Genomic DNA, 15,617 nt, shown 5'->3' with positions numbered 1-15,617 from the left:
GGTTCTGGACTTGCCACACACACACGCACACCAAGCTGGCAGCTTGCTCAGAGATTGTTTTGGACTCGCTCAGAGAAAACGATCTCCATGCAAGCAAGCTGCTGCCTCGCCGTGCACGCTCACCGCCTGTGCCCACCCCCATCTCACCTCACCGCGTGCATGTGCCCCCCCACCCCCGGCCTGTGCCCCCCGCTGGCACTGCCTTGTCGGCCCATGCCCCAGCACCTTTCAACTGGCCCCCGTTGAAAAAGTTTGAGGACCCCTGGTCTAGCTGATTATAACACCTAGTAGCTTCACATTATCCATTACAAGCACATCTTCCATCAGATCATGAAATGCATCTACACCCCAGTTCAGAACTGTTACCTGTATACTTCAGAATTTTAATGTAAAAAAGTCACTTTGCCCCTAGATTTTCTGGCTTAGGTTTTTGCAGGTAGAATCATATCAGTACCTGAATGTGTTGGGATTGAGGTTTCCTTTCCGCTGGGCCATGAAGCTTACAGGGTGGCTTTGGGCCAGTCACTCCCTCGCAGCCTAATCTACCTCACAGGGTTGTTGTTCTGAGGATAAAATGGAAAGAGCCTTGTAAGCCCCCTGGGTTCCTTTCCAGAAGAAGGAACCACCGGATATAAAGGCAAATAATAATCCACTAAGAACCTATAAATGATTGCAGTTTATGCATAAAATGTTGTTTCTGTTACTGGCTCCTAGTAGATAGCATGTTTCTTTGCCATGGCTACTCGCATACATGTCAATTTGGTCAAGGACCTATGCATGATAGCACAGTTTTTGTGGATTTCTGTTTACATCTTATTGGGGAATTCTTATTACAAGCATAAGGTTTTACAAACTTTACCATTTCTGATCCAAAAGAGACGCATAATACAGTTTACCTTGAAAGAGAGCTGATCATTCTTGTCTTCTAGCAATTCCAATAAGTTTTTAGTAAGTTTTTATTCTTGAAGTAGTATCCAATATTAGTCCAACCTTAGTTTCCTGCAGTAGGTTTATTTTAACTCTTACTCCTTTTAGTGGGCTTACTTGTAAGTAGGAATAAGATTGGAAACTAGCTTGTTAAACAGTAGTTACAAGAGCTGCAAGTTATTATATACAAATATCTTGAAAACAACAAAGTTCTCTTTACTCTGTATAACTAGGATTTTTGCCTGTAGCCAGGCATATTTCCATCACACTGCAGGCTGTTTGTTCAGGATCCTTTGGGCAAGCTTCTTGAAACATTTCCTTGTCCTATTTTCTGTCAGGGCAGTATTGAAAATACAATTTTACAGGCATTGGTGGGAGGCCATATACCTTGAAAATATCTTTTGAATGTCAATATAGAAATGGCAAGCATTGTTTTAAATCCAATAGAAGATTCAATCATTTAGTTTCTTTTTCAGCAATGCTCTATCCCCTCCCTCCCTCCTGGAAGATTCTTTCTTAAAAGAATTCATAGCAAGGCCCCATCCAATGAGACACAAGTCTATGTTTCTTTATATATGTATCAACTATGCGGACCCTAATTCCTACTTTTCCTTCTTACATATCTTAATTTTCTTTCAAAGCGACAAAGCATATTGTATATGCTTTTGACATACATTCTTGCTTTTCCAATATTTGCTGTAATAGCATGAGACCTAAAGGCCCTGTATTCATGCTGAGTAACAATAATCACATAGTATCTTGACACTAAATGGGAAACTGAAAGGAAGAGAAGCTTGGAAACAAATGAGTCCAGTTACTTCTGGATTGAAGAGTGGATCACAAACTTCATGTAACCAGCATTTTCTCCTATGAGTCCACACAACCATAGACCACTGTGCTTTATGTCTCCTAATCAGCTTCTTTTCTAAAAGCATTTTTTTTACCCTGAAACTGTGAACTATGTTAGTCTGATTGGTTACAATAATCCTAAAACTAGTGACATGTTTTGGAAATACATAAATGGTTCCATTATTCCCAAGTCCTGACATTATAAATCACATATAACTGCTTATGCAGGTACTCATTAGTGATATTTTTCAGATATTATGCAAATGGCAACAATGGCAAGGGAACAAAATGTTTTTGCCAAGTTGTTAGTAATCAGAGTTTCCACTAACACATCACCAGGTTATTTGCTTTCATGAGATGACAATTTCCCTGTTTTTCCTAAAGTATTTAGAATAGAGCCACCTTATACAATGATATTCATAGCACATTGTGTTTGCTTTTTCCTGGCTGTATTCCTTGCCCTATACAGAAATTTTCTTGTAACTGCTTATTAAAACCAGAATTCCACATTGCACATCTCTAACCAGTATAATAAAATAAGCTTTTTGAGTACTGTGGAGTGCTTCCTTCTTCAGTCAAGAGCAGAAAAAAAGAAAAATGGTGTGTTTATATTCACTCTTTGTGATATTCTAGGTATTATTGCAAGGGGATGCATGGCAATCATATTTCACACCGTGCTTGCAACTGGACAGGAAGTGCCAACTTGGGGAATATAGTCACACATTCCAGGTGACAACCTACTGATATAATGTCGCTGAGAAAGCACTCTGTGTATATGAGGGAAGATTTTAGGATATGTGAAATATGAGAGCAATACTCGTAACTGCAGATGTTTTGTGCTATAAACTGGTAGTCTGGAAAAGCTCTTAAAATGGGTTATATATTGAGCTTGTGAAGCTGCACTGATAACTAAAGGATGATCTGATGGCTATAGCAGTTGTGCACCACAGAAGGCTTCCAGATGCAATGCATGGCCACTATCACATCCCCTTTCGTGTTCTTGTTTTACAATAAGCACCTCATGCACTGCTTCTGCAAGCGTCTCTGCTTGCTACACACATGCACACACCAACACAGTTCAAATACTGGTTACAGTCAACTTTATGTTAGCGATGAGGCCAAATTGCATGGTTTGGAAAATCTCAGACAGATCTGCACTGGCAACATTCAAATGGTAGACCCTGTCCTCTGATGCAAAATATGATGCACATTGCATGCTGATTCTGTACATCATTTACTGCATGACTAAATAGTAAATACAAACAAATTGCTGAGCAGATGGTTTGTTAATTCTGTGGCTCTTTTAATAAGAAACCTGAACTTTTCACATAGTATTTGTTGTCATGTGAAGGTCAGAGGTCAGGAACGTCCTTCTGCCTGAAAGCCAAATTCCATTCCAGAGAAGCTCTTGGGGCCCCATCCCAGTTGCGGGTGGGTTAAAGGCTAAAGAAGGGGGGCCAAAAACGTAGAAGGTGCCCGGATATTTTAGTTTGAAGCTCTTATCACCAGTCATGAAACCCAGAGGTATTTCAGCTTTTTGGAATGGAGGGGCAAATGCATAAAAGCTGGGAAACCACCAAAGTATTTGGGAGAAAAGGGGCAAGTCCAGGGGAGTGGTGTACGGTCACCTTAGAGGATTGGCTGGATTGGGACTGCAGGAAAGCTGGACTTGGACCCAGAGATCAGCCCCTCTGTATGGAATGCAGAAGATAATGCCATGGCACGTTCTCGCCAGTGTAGGCTTCAACATTACATGACTGGAGACAGCAGCACAACAAGTTCATCAGCCTTGCATGTGAAAACAAACTTTGATTTAATGAGCAGCCTAATATAATAAGCCCCTGTTCCAAGCACTGGAATAAGTTCCTAAAGTCCAGATAGCAACTGGCAGTGAAGAGCAGGGAATGAAGAGCAAGCCCGGCTGTTGGTCCTCTTTTTACAATGCCAGAACTTTTCCCAAGGCCTGGTACAGGCTGGTGAGTGGAGCCAAGAGAAAGTTCTAGCTTGCTTTTTCCTGTTCCACTGGGAATGCACATGCCATTGTTCGCTTCAGAGCAATTATCTGATGCAACTAATAAGCTTTCAAAGCAGATCAGCTGAACTTGGCACATCACTGCTACTGCTGGGTTAGCCTCGAGAACAGTCTCGCTTCCATTTGGGACTTTTTCCAGTGTTTCTTTTTTCTTTTGCTTTTGTTCCCAGGACCTTGAGGTAAGTGACATCATCCATGCTTTTGTTCTGTGCTTTTGCACTACCCTAACCACAGCGCTCTTCTGCAAAAGCTGGGTAAATTATTGCAGCAGCTTGTTGATGGCAGGATGTGCTTTACATAAAATGGGCTGCATTTCTTGGAGGCCCTGCTACTGCTTCAGGTTTGGCCGACTCTGTTGCGCTGCCTCCGGCTGTGTCACCACCAATTACTATCTACTATCGTAGTTTCTGACTCTGGGGAATGTGGGACAACTTCCTACGGCAGCCTGGTGGGCAAGGCGCCAAAAAAAGGAAGAGGGCACAAAGGGTCAGACTGTACTGCATCTCCCTGGAAAGGGAATACAGAAAGCTGAACCCGAAAGGATTGCTAGTTTCCATTTGGCCTCACAGTCAGGCTGCTCCTGCAGAGGCCTGGAGGCTTCTCGATTGTCAGGCTGAATACCCATTTTAGCAGCCTAGTGCAGAGTTACTGCATTTCACTTCCCAAAATCTGGACAGCCAAATTGGCAAGTTCTGCAAGAAGGATACTAAGTGTGCAAGTGTGATTCTTTTGTGGGAAATGAAGGTTGTGTTTACAAATAACATGGAATGCATCTGCAGGCAAGTCAACGGAGCATAAACTGTCGGCAAGTAATGAAGTATGAATTTGGGTTTAGAGGTGACGTGGGGCAGATTAAACTAGATTACCCTTTAAAGTGATTTGAGGTGCATTTCAGGGTGGAAATCCAAACCAGCCACATACAGAAAGTGACCAGATAGGGCTTGTTTCTTCTCCTGTAGAAGAAGAAAAGATGTTTTCCTGTCCATCCATTTGTTCATCAGAGTCATAGTGCTAAGACCATTGACACCTGGACACCTGAAAATTGGCAGGCATACTAAGGGGGCCTCAGAGAGTGCATTTCAGGTTTATTTTGGTTTTTAAGATATATTAATTTTAATTAATTTAATGTGTCCATGGGACTGAAACCTACAGTAACTCCTTCAGTCACCAGGGGAATGCTTCCCTAGTATGAAACGAGGGGAGAGCAGTAGATCGGAAGAGCGGTGAAACAGTAGATCAAGGCACAATGACACAGCTGCCCTCGGCCTACTGCTGTGCCGCCTCCACTGTCTTACAGGACAGTAATTGAGTGGTCAGGCCATTTCTTCAGAGGACCACAGTGCTCACCAAGGCAGGGACTGTGCTGGGGTGGCCACAGTGGCATCCAGCTGCAACATCTGCATATGTTTTCTTCAAGGCTTTGCTTTCTCTCTCCGAGGACTATGCCTGCCTGTGCAGAGTGCATTTGCAAATTACTAAGAAAAATAAAACTGCCTATTGCCAATAACAAATATTCTGAGAATGGATGTTCCTACATGGAGAATTACTGACACTAAAAATTCACAAAGGATGGTTTTGAGAATTTGAGGAAAGACATTTCTTTCTGGCTCTGATTCACTGATTGTTGCTATGGCTTTGTTGTTGGTGCTGCCAGTAATGTAGTCAAAAGATTGCATGATAGTTCTCCTTTCCCTCCCTCTTCAAAATTCTCCCTCTTACCATAAAATTAAAAGCTTTAAAATGAAAACTTTAAATTAATAAAATGGCAAAGGCTGTGTGCTAATGGAGAGCCTGCAGCATTCCAAGTACCATTCGCTATTCTTTTCCACTTGGAGGCAAGCGGCCGGACATGACTCTGTCCATCTCATGCTGCTTATGATCTTTCAGGGACATCTGTTTGGCCACCGTGGGGGACGAGTGCCCCACTGGAAGGGCCCTTGGTCTGACCAGGGCAGACAGTTCGTGTGTTCTTATGAATGATAGTCTTGGCACCTGGGGTTGCTTTGGACATGCGTTTGCCACATGCAAAGCTTAGTGCCATCCTTTGGACGAAAAATTCTGGCTTGAGATGTGAACAAAGGGAAGAGATTCTTCCAATGAAGACATGAGCAGAACAAATCAATGGACCCTAAGAATAATTATAGCATCCAAAAACAAAGGTGCATATATATTCGCTAATACTCAAATCCTGAAGTCCTTTACTTCATGTAAATGTAATGTATGCACACCCATGTATCAAGCAAAGGTATAATATGCAATATGCACAACAATACTTTGAAAGACAAAATACCTCTACTTAACAATAGTGAAAAATGCAGTGCTGTTACAAGTTAGACAAAATATGTCTCTGTTTGACAAAGCTGAACTATGTTAGGCTGCCTCAAACCCTATGTGTAACCATAATGAACAATGTCTGTAGGTTGTCACAGACTGTACCAAATATGAGGAAAGATCAGGAATTTAATTTTGTTTCTGTTCTTCTTCAGAATGGCACACCCATTGTCTTGTTTTCATTATCTGTGATAAGTGGCAGCCAGATTGTTGTTCCTGCTTGCCAGATTCCTTGTTACAAGTAAAACATAAGGGCAATAAAATGCTTCACTGGCCTGCAGTAAACTGTTAGAAGGTTTATTTATGCTCTCTGCTTTACCTGGTATCTTCAAAAATACAAAGGTACTTCAGCAAAACCTACTTGCCAAAGCCTGTGCTGATCCAGGGGGATTATAGTCTAAATTTCCTGACATAGCAAAATGATAAACCAGCCATTATAATTCATCACTAATTGCAATCACATAGCACTTTTTGATATCATAAGGAATTATCTTACCGAAACTATTCAAGCTAACCAGAGAAACAAAAGATCATGCAATCCATCACTGTTCATGAAAAAAAAAATGCCACCAGGCAGAATTATATAGTAAAATCAAGATCAGCTTCCATTGCAGTTGAATGGTGTTTAAAAAGAGAAAGTAAACTGTTTCTGATCACAGCTACAGGTATTTACACCAATGTAATAGAATATCTCATTGAGGGGAAAAGGAGTCTATTGATATTATGGGACACTCAGTGATATCAAAGCCAAGATAAATTTAAGATAAATATTTACAGAAAGACAGCCAGACCCAATTTGTCATTAAAATCCACAGGTGATGATGAAATTTGTGGATCCAAAATAGCAACTACTCCAAGGAAATATATTGGAATTTTTATCAGTAGACTCAACAAAACTGTACACACAAATGCTAGCTTCACTGACATAGACTATGACGTCCAAAAATAGCATATTCAGACAGTTCATGCAACAAGTAATTTTTATATCCAAATAAATGGAATTGATCCATGCAAAGATTTTTGTAGCTTCAGCAGTCTGACTGAACACAATAAAATATCGACATCCATAAAATTTCAAGTGCCTATAAGGATTTTTGGAAGCATTAAAATGATGGAATGTTCTAGACTGCTGTATTATCCTTTCCATACAAAATAATGGAAAAACATATATTTGTAAATCATTCTGCTAGATTTAGTATTTTTATTATCAGTTACCCTGATTCAACTCATGTTATGTTTGGAAAGATAATTACATGTGACTTGCTGTGACTGGAGATGAATGGGAATGTGCATTCCATTGGAAGCAGTGCAGATGGGATGGTGCATAAGGGCCATATGTCTCTGGTGCGCTGTTGAGTGAACTAAAATAGACATGCTCAGTTCTTGAGGTGCTATGTATGCAGAAGCCGGCTTACATGAGCAGTTCTTAGCTGGATCAGTGCATTTGTTTTCGCTGGAATCAGAAAAGCATTATTTTTGCATGCCTTAAAGAATGTGTTTCCATTTTTTGTGGTAATAAAGAACAAGAGGCATCCAGATGTGATTAGCTAGCTTCTGTTTCTTGCCCATCTTGTCATGACCGAAATCAGCGTTCTGAAAACCACAAACACAAGCTGGAAAGGGTGGAGGACAGGACATTGTGCAGAGAAGCTATTAACAAGATAGGTGGTCCAAAGAGTATAAACAAGTACAAATCATGCTGGGTCACGCATAGCAAAGAGCATCTGGAACTTGGAAATGTTGGTTCTTGCTCTTTCTTAACATTTTAGACATGTTTCTCCAAAGAGTCTTACACACCTGCCAGTCATTTAGCTGGAGTTTGGTTCCTGCTCACAGTGAGTTGGAACAGAAGAGCCTGTGTTTCCTAGCACACCAGGAAACAATGAGATAACCCTCAGAGTCTGTTATGCAAGCACAGTTTTCATTCTCTGCAACTTCAGCAGCCCCATCTTCTGTGCTCTTTGGATTTATGCACAGAGAAGTTTAAGAGCACAGTTTGATGCACATGCAGACAGAAATTTCTAAGACTCCCAGCATTTACCAGCTAGCCATGGCTGGTGTGTAATTATGCATGATCTAATGTTCAAGGAATGCTACAACAACCACTTGTGATGGGGTAATCTGCATCTGCTCCCCTTGGACTCCAGGAGTCATTGAATCACTCCCATTGCATAAGGATTTCTATTCTAGCTGAGGGATTTAGAATGACAATGTCTACTTATTACAATTATGCAGCTTCCTTTGCATTGTATCAAAAATCATTGTGGCTGTGTTCCTCCAAAGCAGAAGAAATTGATGATCAAATCCTTGTTTGGTTGGGAACCAAGAACCAATCATAGCAAAAATATTGCATATGCAAAGTGGTTTCCCTTCCTGACTTTCAGAAGGTCTTAGAAGATGCATTATTGTGCCTAATGGAGCTGGCTGCCATTTATATCCTTTGAAAAGGACAAAATAAATTCCCATATTGAATGCAGTGTATCCATTGTTGCAGAATGTGAGTTATCCTACCTGGCAGATCTCAGTCTGCCTGTTCATCTGATATGGAGACTGAAGAAGTTGCCAGTTAACATTGAAGAAAAGTGATAGATGTGGATGCTGTGTCTTCTCCCTAGTGATTATGGCCCATCAGCCTCTTCCTTTGCTTTATGTAGAATAGAGAAGCTGTCAGATTCGACTGCAGCACTAGTGACATAATAGGCATGCTATCTGCAGATGTTGTGGGTTTTTCTGAAGAATATTTTCCTTTGACCGCATCTGTAAAAACGCTGCTCAAAAAGCATGAAGTCACCCTTGCTCAGTCACTGGAGCACATCATATATTCACAACCAATCTTCGATGATAACATGTTCTAAATTTAAACCTGAAATGCAAGCATTAAATGGAGAGGCTTTTATTATGGGCCTCCATACCACGTTCAATGTAACCCACTGTGCAAACCCAAAAAGAAATAGACTTGGAAAGCACAGGCAGATGAACCAAAGAAATGGAGCTTTTAAAATTAAGCAGCTTGTGTTGTACAACATTCTGTTTCTTTCAGCTTAATAAAGAATTTGTAATGACTTCCATCCAGGACTCTTCTGCTTTATAAAAGGTGAGGAAAGTGCTTTTTTGGCATCCCATAGAGCACTGGATTTCAATCTGGGCTATTTTAGCTGCTCACACTAACGAGCCATCTCACTGATTATCCTTGTTGCCCTGTTCCTGTGACTGACTAATAAACCAACAAGATTTGTTTTAAAACCTAGGTTGTGACGTTTATTGTGACGTTATGACTATTGAGAGATGTCAGCCGGCACTATAAAGGGTCCCGCATGCTATTATGTGCAGATGTCAGGAGTTAAACAAGACCACCGTGCATTGGCTCCTGACCATGGAAATGCCTGATTTGTAGCTTAAATCCAACATCATGCTGGTGGGAGACCATTAGCACAATGGAACTGTCTCCTCCTGGCTGAGGCCCTCTGTGTCACCAAAGACTGGTGGATTTCCCAGATTCCGAGGGCACTGGTGAATTCCTCCCTCCAGTTCTCCTGACAGACACGTCAGTGGAACATCAGAAATGGATCCATGTCTGTATTTTTTTCCTTTGATTGGCTACTGTGGAAGGTATAGGAAGGTGGTACAAGCTTGGATCTCAGTCCTGGCTGGAATCCTGACACGAACATTTTCTGTATACAACACCACACATTATCAACTCAGCTCCAACATATTCAGAATAATTTCAGCTATGTGTATTTCACAGTCCACATGACATGATTTCTATCGTTGCCAACAATGTCTTTAAAACTTAGAATCACAGAAGAGATGGAAACAATTGAAATAATACAATCCATTCATGTGAGCCTGGGTTAATTGTCAAGTTGCCCATCCCCTCTTCTAGAATAGTTGTATATTATACTTAGTGGTATAAAGTTTGGCACACAGAAACCTTGCCTCTACTTTGTACTTAGGTTCTGGGCCCACTTCCTCTTCTTCGAGTCGCACCAGTTTGCCTTCTAGGAAATGAGCATTCTGTGACCCAGCAAACAGCAGCCATTTTGTGAAAGTGAGCACAATGCTCTCAAACTTCCATATGTGCCCAGAAATCCAAAATAGTTGGGCCAGCCTGCTTTAACATGGGAGGGAGTGCCTGGGAGAGATGCAGTTGCATGACCAAATGAAGAGGTGAAATGTGACAATATTCCCATACTAAAATAGACCAAATGACATGGTGGAGTTTGGTGCCACTGAAAATTGGACTCCCAAGTGGTTACAGGTATACTAGGCTTGTGGTTTAGCTTATGAGCACCCAGATTGTGTTTAAAATTTTCCATTCCTCCTACATTTAACAGGTTCATAGAGAGGCAGCATGAACCTCTGCAGACAGCAAGTACAGGAACTTACCTGAGAGGAAGCCAGTGAGCATGATTCGGAAACAATGCTCACCACTAAATGACACAGCACAGAGGTGCTTAGAAGTATGTAGGGAGAGAGGAAGTACACACACACACACACACACACAAACATGTATCTCAAAATAAATAAATAGCAGTTGCATTTTAAAATAAATCTGAGTCACTGAGTGAAAGTCCCAGTTAAAAAGCAAACAGGCCAAAGAAGGCCAGCAACAGCCCAAACCTCCTCCATGCTTTCATCTGTTCCGACTGTCAATGGCCATCCCTCAGTAGCCCTCTATAGGTCTTCAATCCAGTTAAGTTCCATCTCTTGCAACTGTGGGTCAACCAGTGGCCCACAGAGTGGGGTGGAACCATTGCTCAATACCAGAGCACAGGCTTTGCATGAAATTGGTTACCAGTTCAGTCCCTGACATCCCCAGGTAGGGCCTGGGAAGTTCCTTGTCTGAAACCCTGGAAAGCTGCTGTCTGTCAGTGGAAATCAAACCTTCCTCAACTGGACACCCTCCAGTGTCATGCTGCCTGGGGATGATGGGAACTGTAGTTTAACACACCTGAAAGGCAACAGGTGAGGAGGCCTTGCATAGCTATTTCTGATGGTCCAGTGGTCTGCATCCATAGAAGGCAATTTCCTGCTATCTTATCCCAAGCTATCCCTTCTCCTCTGGGATGCTTGCAGCTCTTCTGGAATAGTCAGTCTTGGAGCTCCATCTTCACTGTCCTGCGTTCCAGTCTTGGACCTGCACTGTTCTGTGTTCCATGCAAGAGCTGTGAATAATCCAAGCAGCAATGCCCACAAGACTCCAGGCAGATCTCCACTCCCAGGCTTACCCTGGCCACCCATCCTCCGTGTGGATGGGGTTTTCAGGAGCCTTCTCCATAACCAGCATGGGGTCTACAGGAATGCAGGAAACAATCCAGAGCAGAAAGACTTGCTAATGCAAATACAGTGGGGAGTAACTCTCATGGGCCGTCTCTCACTGAGACCTTTTAACCCACTACTTCTGCTTCCCAATCATTTATCTTGGGAAAAATCTTTAGTCACGTTTTTCCTTTCTTTTACCCATTCCACTACGCAACCTTTATGTACACTGTACAGAGGAACAAAGCAGAACGATGAGACTACATTAAGGGAGAATCGTGCTCCTCGTGTTGCCAAAAAGATTACCTCATTTTTCCTGCCCAAATAACCTGGAGAAAGTGGTTGGAAAACACAGAAGGGAAACTAGATGTCATCTACAGTACCTGTAAAATACTGTGAATGAGGAATGGCAAGTGCACAATAAGGGACTTGTCCAGAAAAGCTCATAATAAGATACTCTCTTGCTATCTGTCGTGTTGTGTACATATTTATATTTTTCTATACAATGAATTATGCAGAGCAACGTCAGAGCAGTCCAAACCATGGACTGGACTCATAGCATTCCCTCTGCAAAGACACTGAGATCCAGCACAGGTTCCCACTGGAGCAAGAGGAGGAGGCCATTCGCACTGACTGAAGCTCTGCACACATTCTCCACCACTGCTCTAACTCTTGCCCAATCTGCTGGAGCACAGGGGGAAGGTTTCAGCCCAAGGCCAATTTCAATCTCAGAGAAGCTTTTGGGGCCCAGATGCCAGTGCTGGCTAGGATAAAGAACACCAGAGGATTTTACTGCCAGCTCTTACTACTGGCAGCTCTTGGTGCCAATAGCTAAGTCATAGAGGAGGCATTTCAACCTTTCAGAATAAGGAAAAAGCTGCACAGAAGCTGGAAAACTACCAACAAGCAGCAGTTGCTGGGCAGGGGAAGGGAGCATGGCCCTTTGCAGAAACCCAGAGGGCCATGTGGGGCCCAGTTTGGCTCATGGGCCTGAATTTCAACCCCCCTGCTCTGGAGAAGGAAGCGTGTGAGAAAATTGCTTCCATTCTTCTTTCAGCAGGAACATCTAATGAATGGAACTCCACTCACAAGAACTCCTGATCCTACCCTATAGGATAAATGCCCATTCTCTTTTCACAGACTTTCTAATTTGACCACTGGATATTCCTAACTCTTTGTCCATGTAAAGAAACAAGCATTTTGTTTTCCAGTGGGTACCCTTGAACAGATAACGGATTATGCAGGAGAATCTCCACTCATCTTCTTGAACATGATGGAGGAAGGGAATGCAATGGCACAGTTAAGCCATGTGGCATCAATTCTTACTGAAGGTTTGGAAAATACTGAATTCAGAGACGCTCCTGAACAGTGGATATCCTTACATACAGACTCTGAACCACAAGCAGCTCCCCTTTACATTCTCTTGGCAAAAGGAACAAAGTTACGTTGTTGTTGTTCTTTGCAAGCTCTTCCAAGATGATCTGAAGTATTTATTTAGCAAGAACATATTCCATTTTTGGCAATATCTTTCCTACCAAATACACTGAAGTACATTCTATGCACATTTTACATCAGGGGAATTTTACATACCAGCAGGAACGGAATAGCAAATGGGATCACGGAAATTAATTAAATGTTCATATAGTTACTTTATTGGCCTTCAAAGGTCATTTGTCAGTACTTTTTAAAGATCTAAAGAAGCTACGTTTGCAACCCCAGCCTAGTGTTCTCATCAGATAACACAAAGAAGTTTTTAATAATAATTTTTCACCTAAGTTATCTGTTGTTGATATTGTACCACACCCCCCAATGAAAGCAATAGATACTGCAGAAAGGAAACCATCATGGGTCCATTAACGCATTCTTTCTTACCCCTTTTGGATCTGCAAGCCATGCTTTATCAAAAAAGGAGCTTGCTTTTTCCTGCTCCCTCCCCCTTCACTCCATAACTTGACATCCCCGTGTGCTTTTAAGTATCCTTGAAATGGATCCATATAGCTCAAAAGGATTCTGGAACTGTAGCTCAGAGGCAGGGCGCCTGCTTGGCATGTGAAGTCCAAGTCTCAATTCCTGGCAACTCCAGCAGAGAAAGAAAAATTCCAGCCCAGCTTTTTTGAGAACCATTGATGGTCACTGACCAACTGGCTTCACAGCAGTCCTTTGTAGGTGATAAGCCACCATAGATTATTGTGTCCCATGAACCCAGACGGATTGCTGCAGGGTCTCTTGTTCCGGGGTAACCAGCCACCTTTACAGCCCATATGTCCCATATCTTGGCACACTTCCCCAAGCCGCTTAGAGTCTCTGTGAAAAGTGCAAAAGGTGTACTACCCCAAGAAGAGTCCAAATAAATAAATTAGAAATATTAAAAAGAAACAGAAAAAGGAAACAATAGGAGTCTCACTACAGAGGGGACATAACTCGACCACCCTGGTCTGCCCTTTGACAGTTGTCAAGAAAGAAAAACCCCTATTTGGAGCTGCTTTGGGTCAAAGTCATGAGTTTGTATCTACTGGTGGGTACCCTCACCAGGCATTCCCTATTTCTTCACTTGAAGAATCAAAGGACTCCACAGTTATGCAAGTATGGCTAAAATAATAATAATTCTTAAAGATAACTAAAATATTTGTACACATTCTAGCTGGAAAGAAGGCCAAACACTTACAGCCCCTTTTAATGTGCTATTAGGCTGTCACTGGCTGTCAAAACAAAGATCATACAAACTGGCTGGCAAGCTGGAAATTATGGATTCCAGAAGAAAAAGGGATAAGGGGACAAAAAGCCATGGCAAGCAAAAAGGGCTCACCATCATAGCAGGGAACGCAAAGTCAGGACCAGCTGCCTGTAAGTGCCAGATGGGCACGTGTGGAACTGGCAGTGGCCCAGGTGAGATTGGCAATGGCAGCAAGTGGTTTTTGCGGCTCATTGGCTGGATCTGGCACATCCATGATGGGGTCAGTTGCCCAGGATCAGAGCAACTGTAACAGCTATCCATCGTGGCTAGAGTAACCCTGAGAATGAGCTGTGTGTTATCAGGGTGGCTTGTTGCACACAAACAAGGCATCCTGCAAGAAGCACTCCAGGTTTGCGTGACAACCCCTGGTGACGTTTCAGCCATGAGGGTTGTCATTTGTGCAAAGCCAGTCTTTGTCACCACTCTGGTTTTGGTGCACCTACTTTGCTGTCCTTTTCTAGCACTTCTCATTTGCACAGATGGGTTCCTCTTTTCTCTAAACAGTATTTTTTGTCAGGTTCAAGAGCCTCTCTGCATGAGGCATTTATTGTGCTCTCATGGTTCCTCATTCATAGAAGTTTACGGGACCTCTTCACAATCTCGTTGTCCTCCAGAGCCTCTTCCGTGTTTTCCAGCCTTTTCAGGAGGTTCTTTTACATCAAATAAAATTATTTATTTATTTAAAACTTTTATATCCTGTCACCACATGCCTCAGCATCTCAGGATGGCTTACAAACATAGAATTAAAAACAATAAAACAGTTAACAAATTCAATAAGATTATATAAAAACAAAAAAGTGACTGTTAATGATAAAATTAATTTTTAAAATAGCCATTAAATAAAAAGGTTTTAACCTGGCACCGAAAAGAATATAGACTCGGCATCAGGTGCACATATCCAAGGAGTACATTCCATAATCTGGGTGCCACCGCAGAGAAGGCCCTGCTCCGGGTAGTTGTTCTTTTTATCTCCTTTAAAGAGGGCTCCCGGAGCAAAGCCTCTCCCGCAGATCTTAAGGGGCGTGAGGGTATGTAAGGGAAGAGGTGCTTCTTCAGGTATCCTGGTCCCAAGCTGCTCAGGGCGTTATAGGTTAAAACCAGCACCTTGAATTGGGCCCAGATTTCAACTGGGAGCCAGTGGAGCTGATAGAGGACCAGTGTTATGTGAGAGTAATGGCCTGATATTAAATCTGATATTAAATTGTAAGTCACAACATAATGGAACAAAAGCTGTTTGTATTGCTGCAAACTTGCTATACTGCAGCTATACCACACTGCTGCCAATAGAAGAGAAATACAAACCAGAGGGAGGGGGGCTTGTGCAAAGGACACGGTTTTTCTCCCACAATAAAAATGGAAAAAGAACCCTAACATGGAGAGACCCCATCTTAATTTCATACAAATGAGTTTATATGCAGTCTTGCCTTGACAATTTCCTTGGACATTACTTACTCTACTTCCAGCTTCGATAGTGGAAAGACCTGA

The sequence above is a fragment of the Varanus komodoensis genome, unplaced genomic scaffold, assembly GCF_004798865.1.
Source record: "Varanus komodoensis strain SLA01 unplaced genomic scaffold, ASM479886v1 scaffold7_3, whole genome shotgun sequence".
In the NCBI taxonomy this organism is placed as follows: Eukaryota; Metazoa; Chordata; class Lepidosauria; order Squamata; family Varanidae; genus Varanus; species Varanus komodoensis.
The sequence above is the reverse complement of the archived record's forward strand: the minus strand, read 5'-3'. Positions refer to the sequence as shown.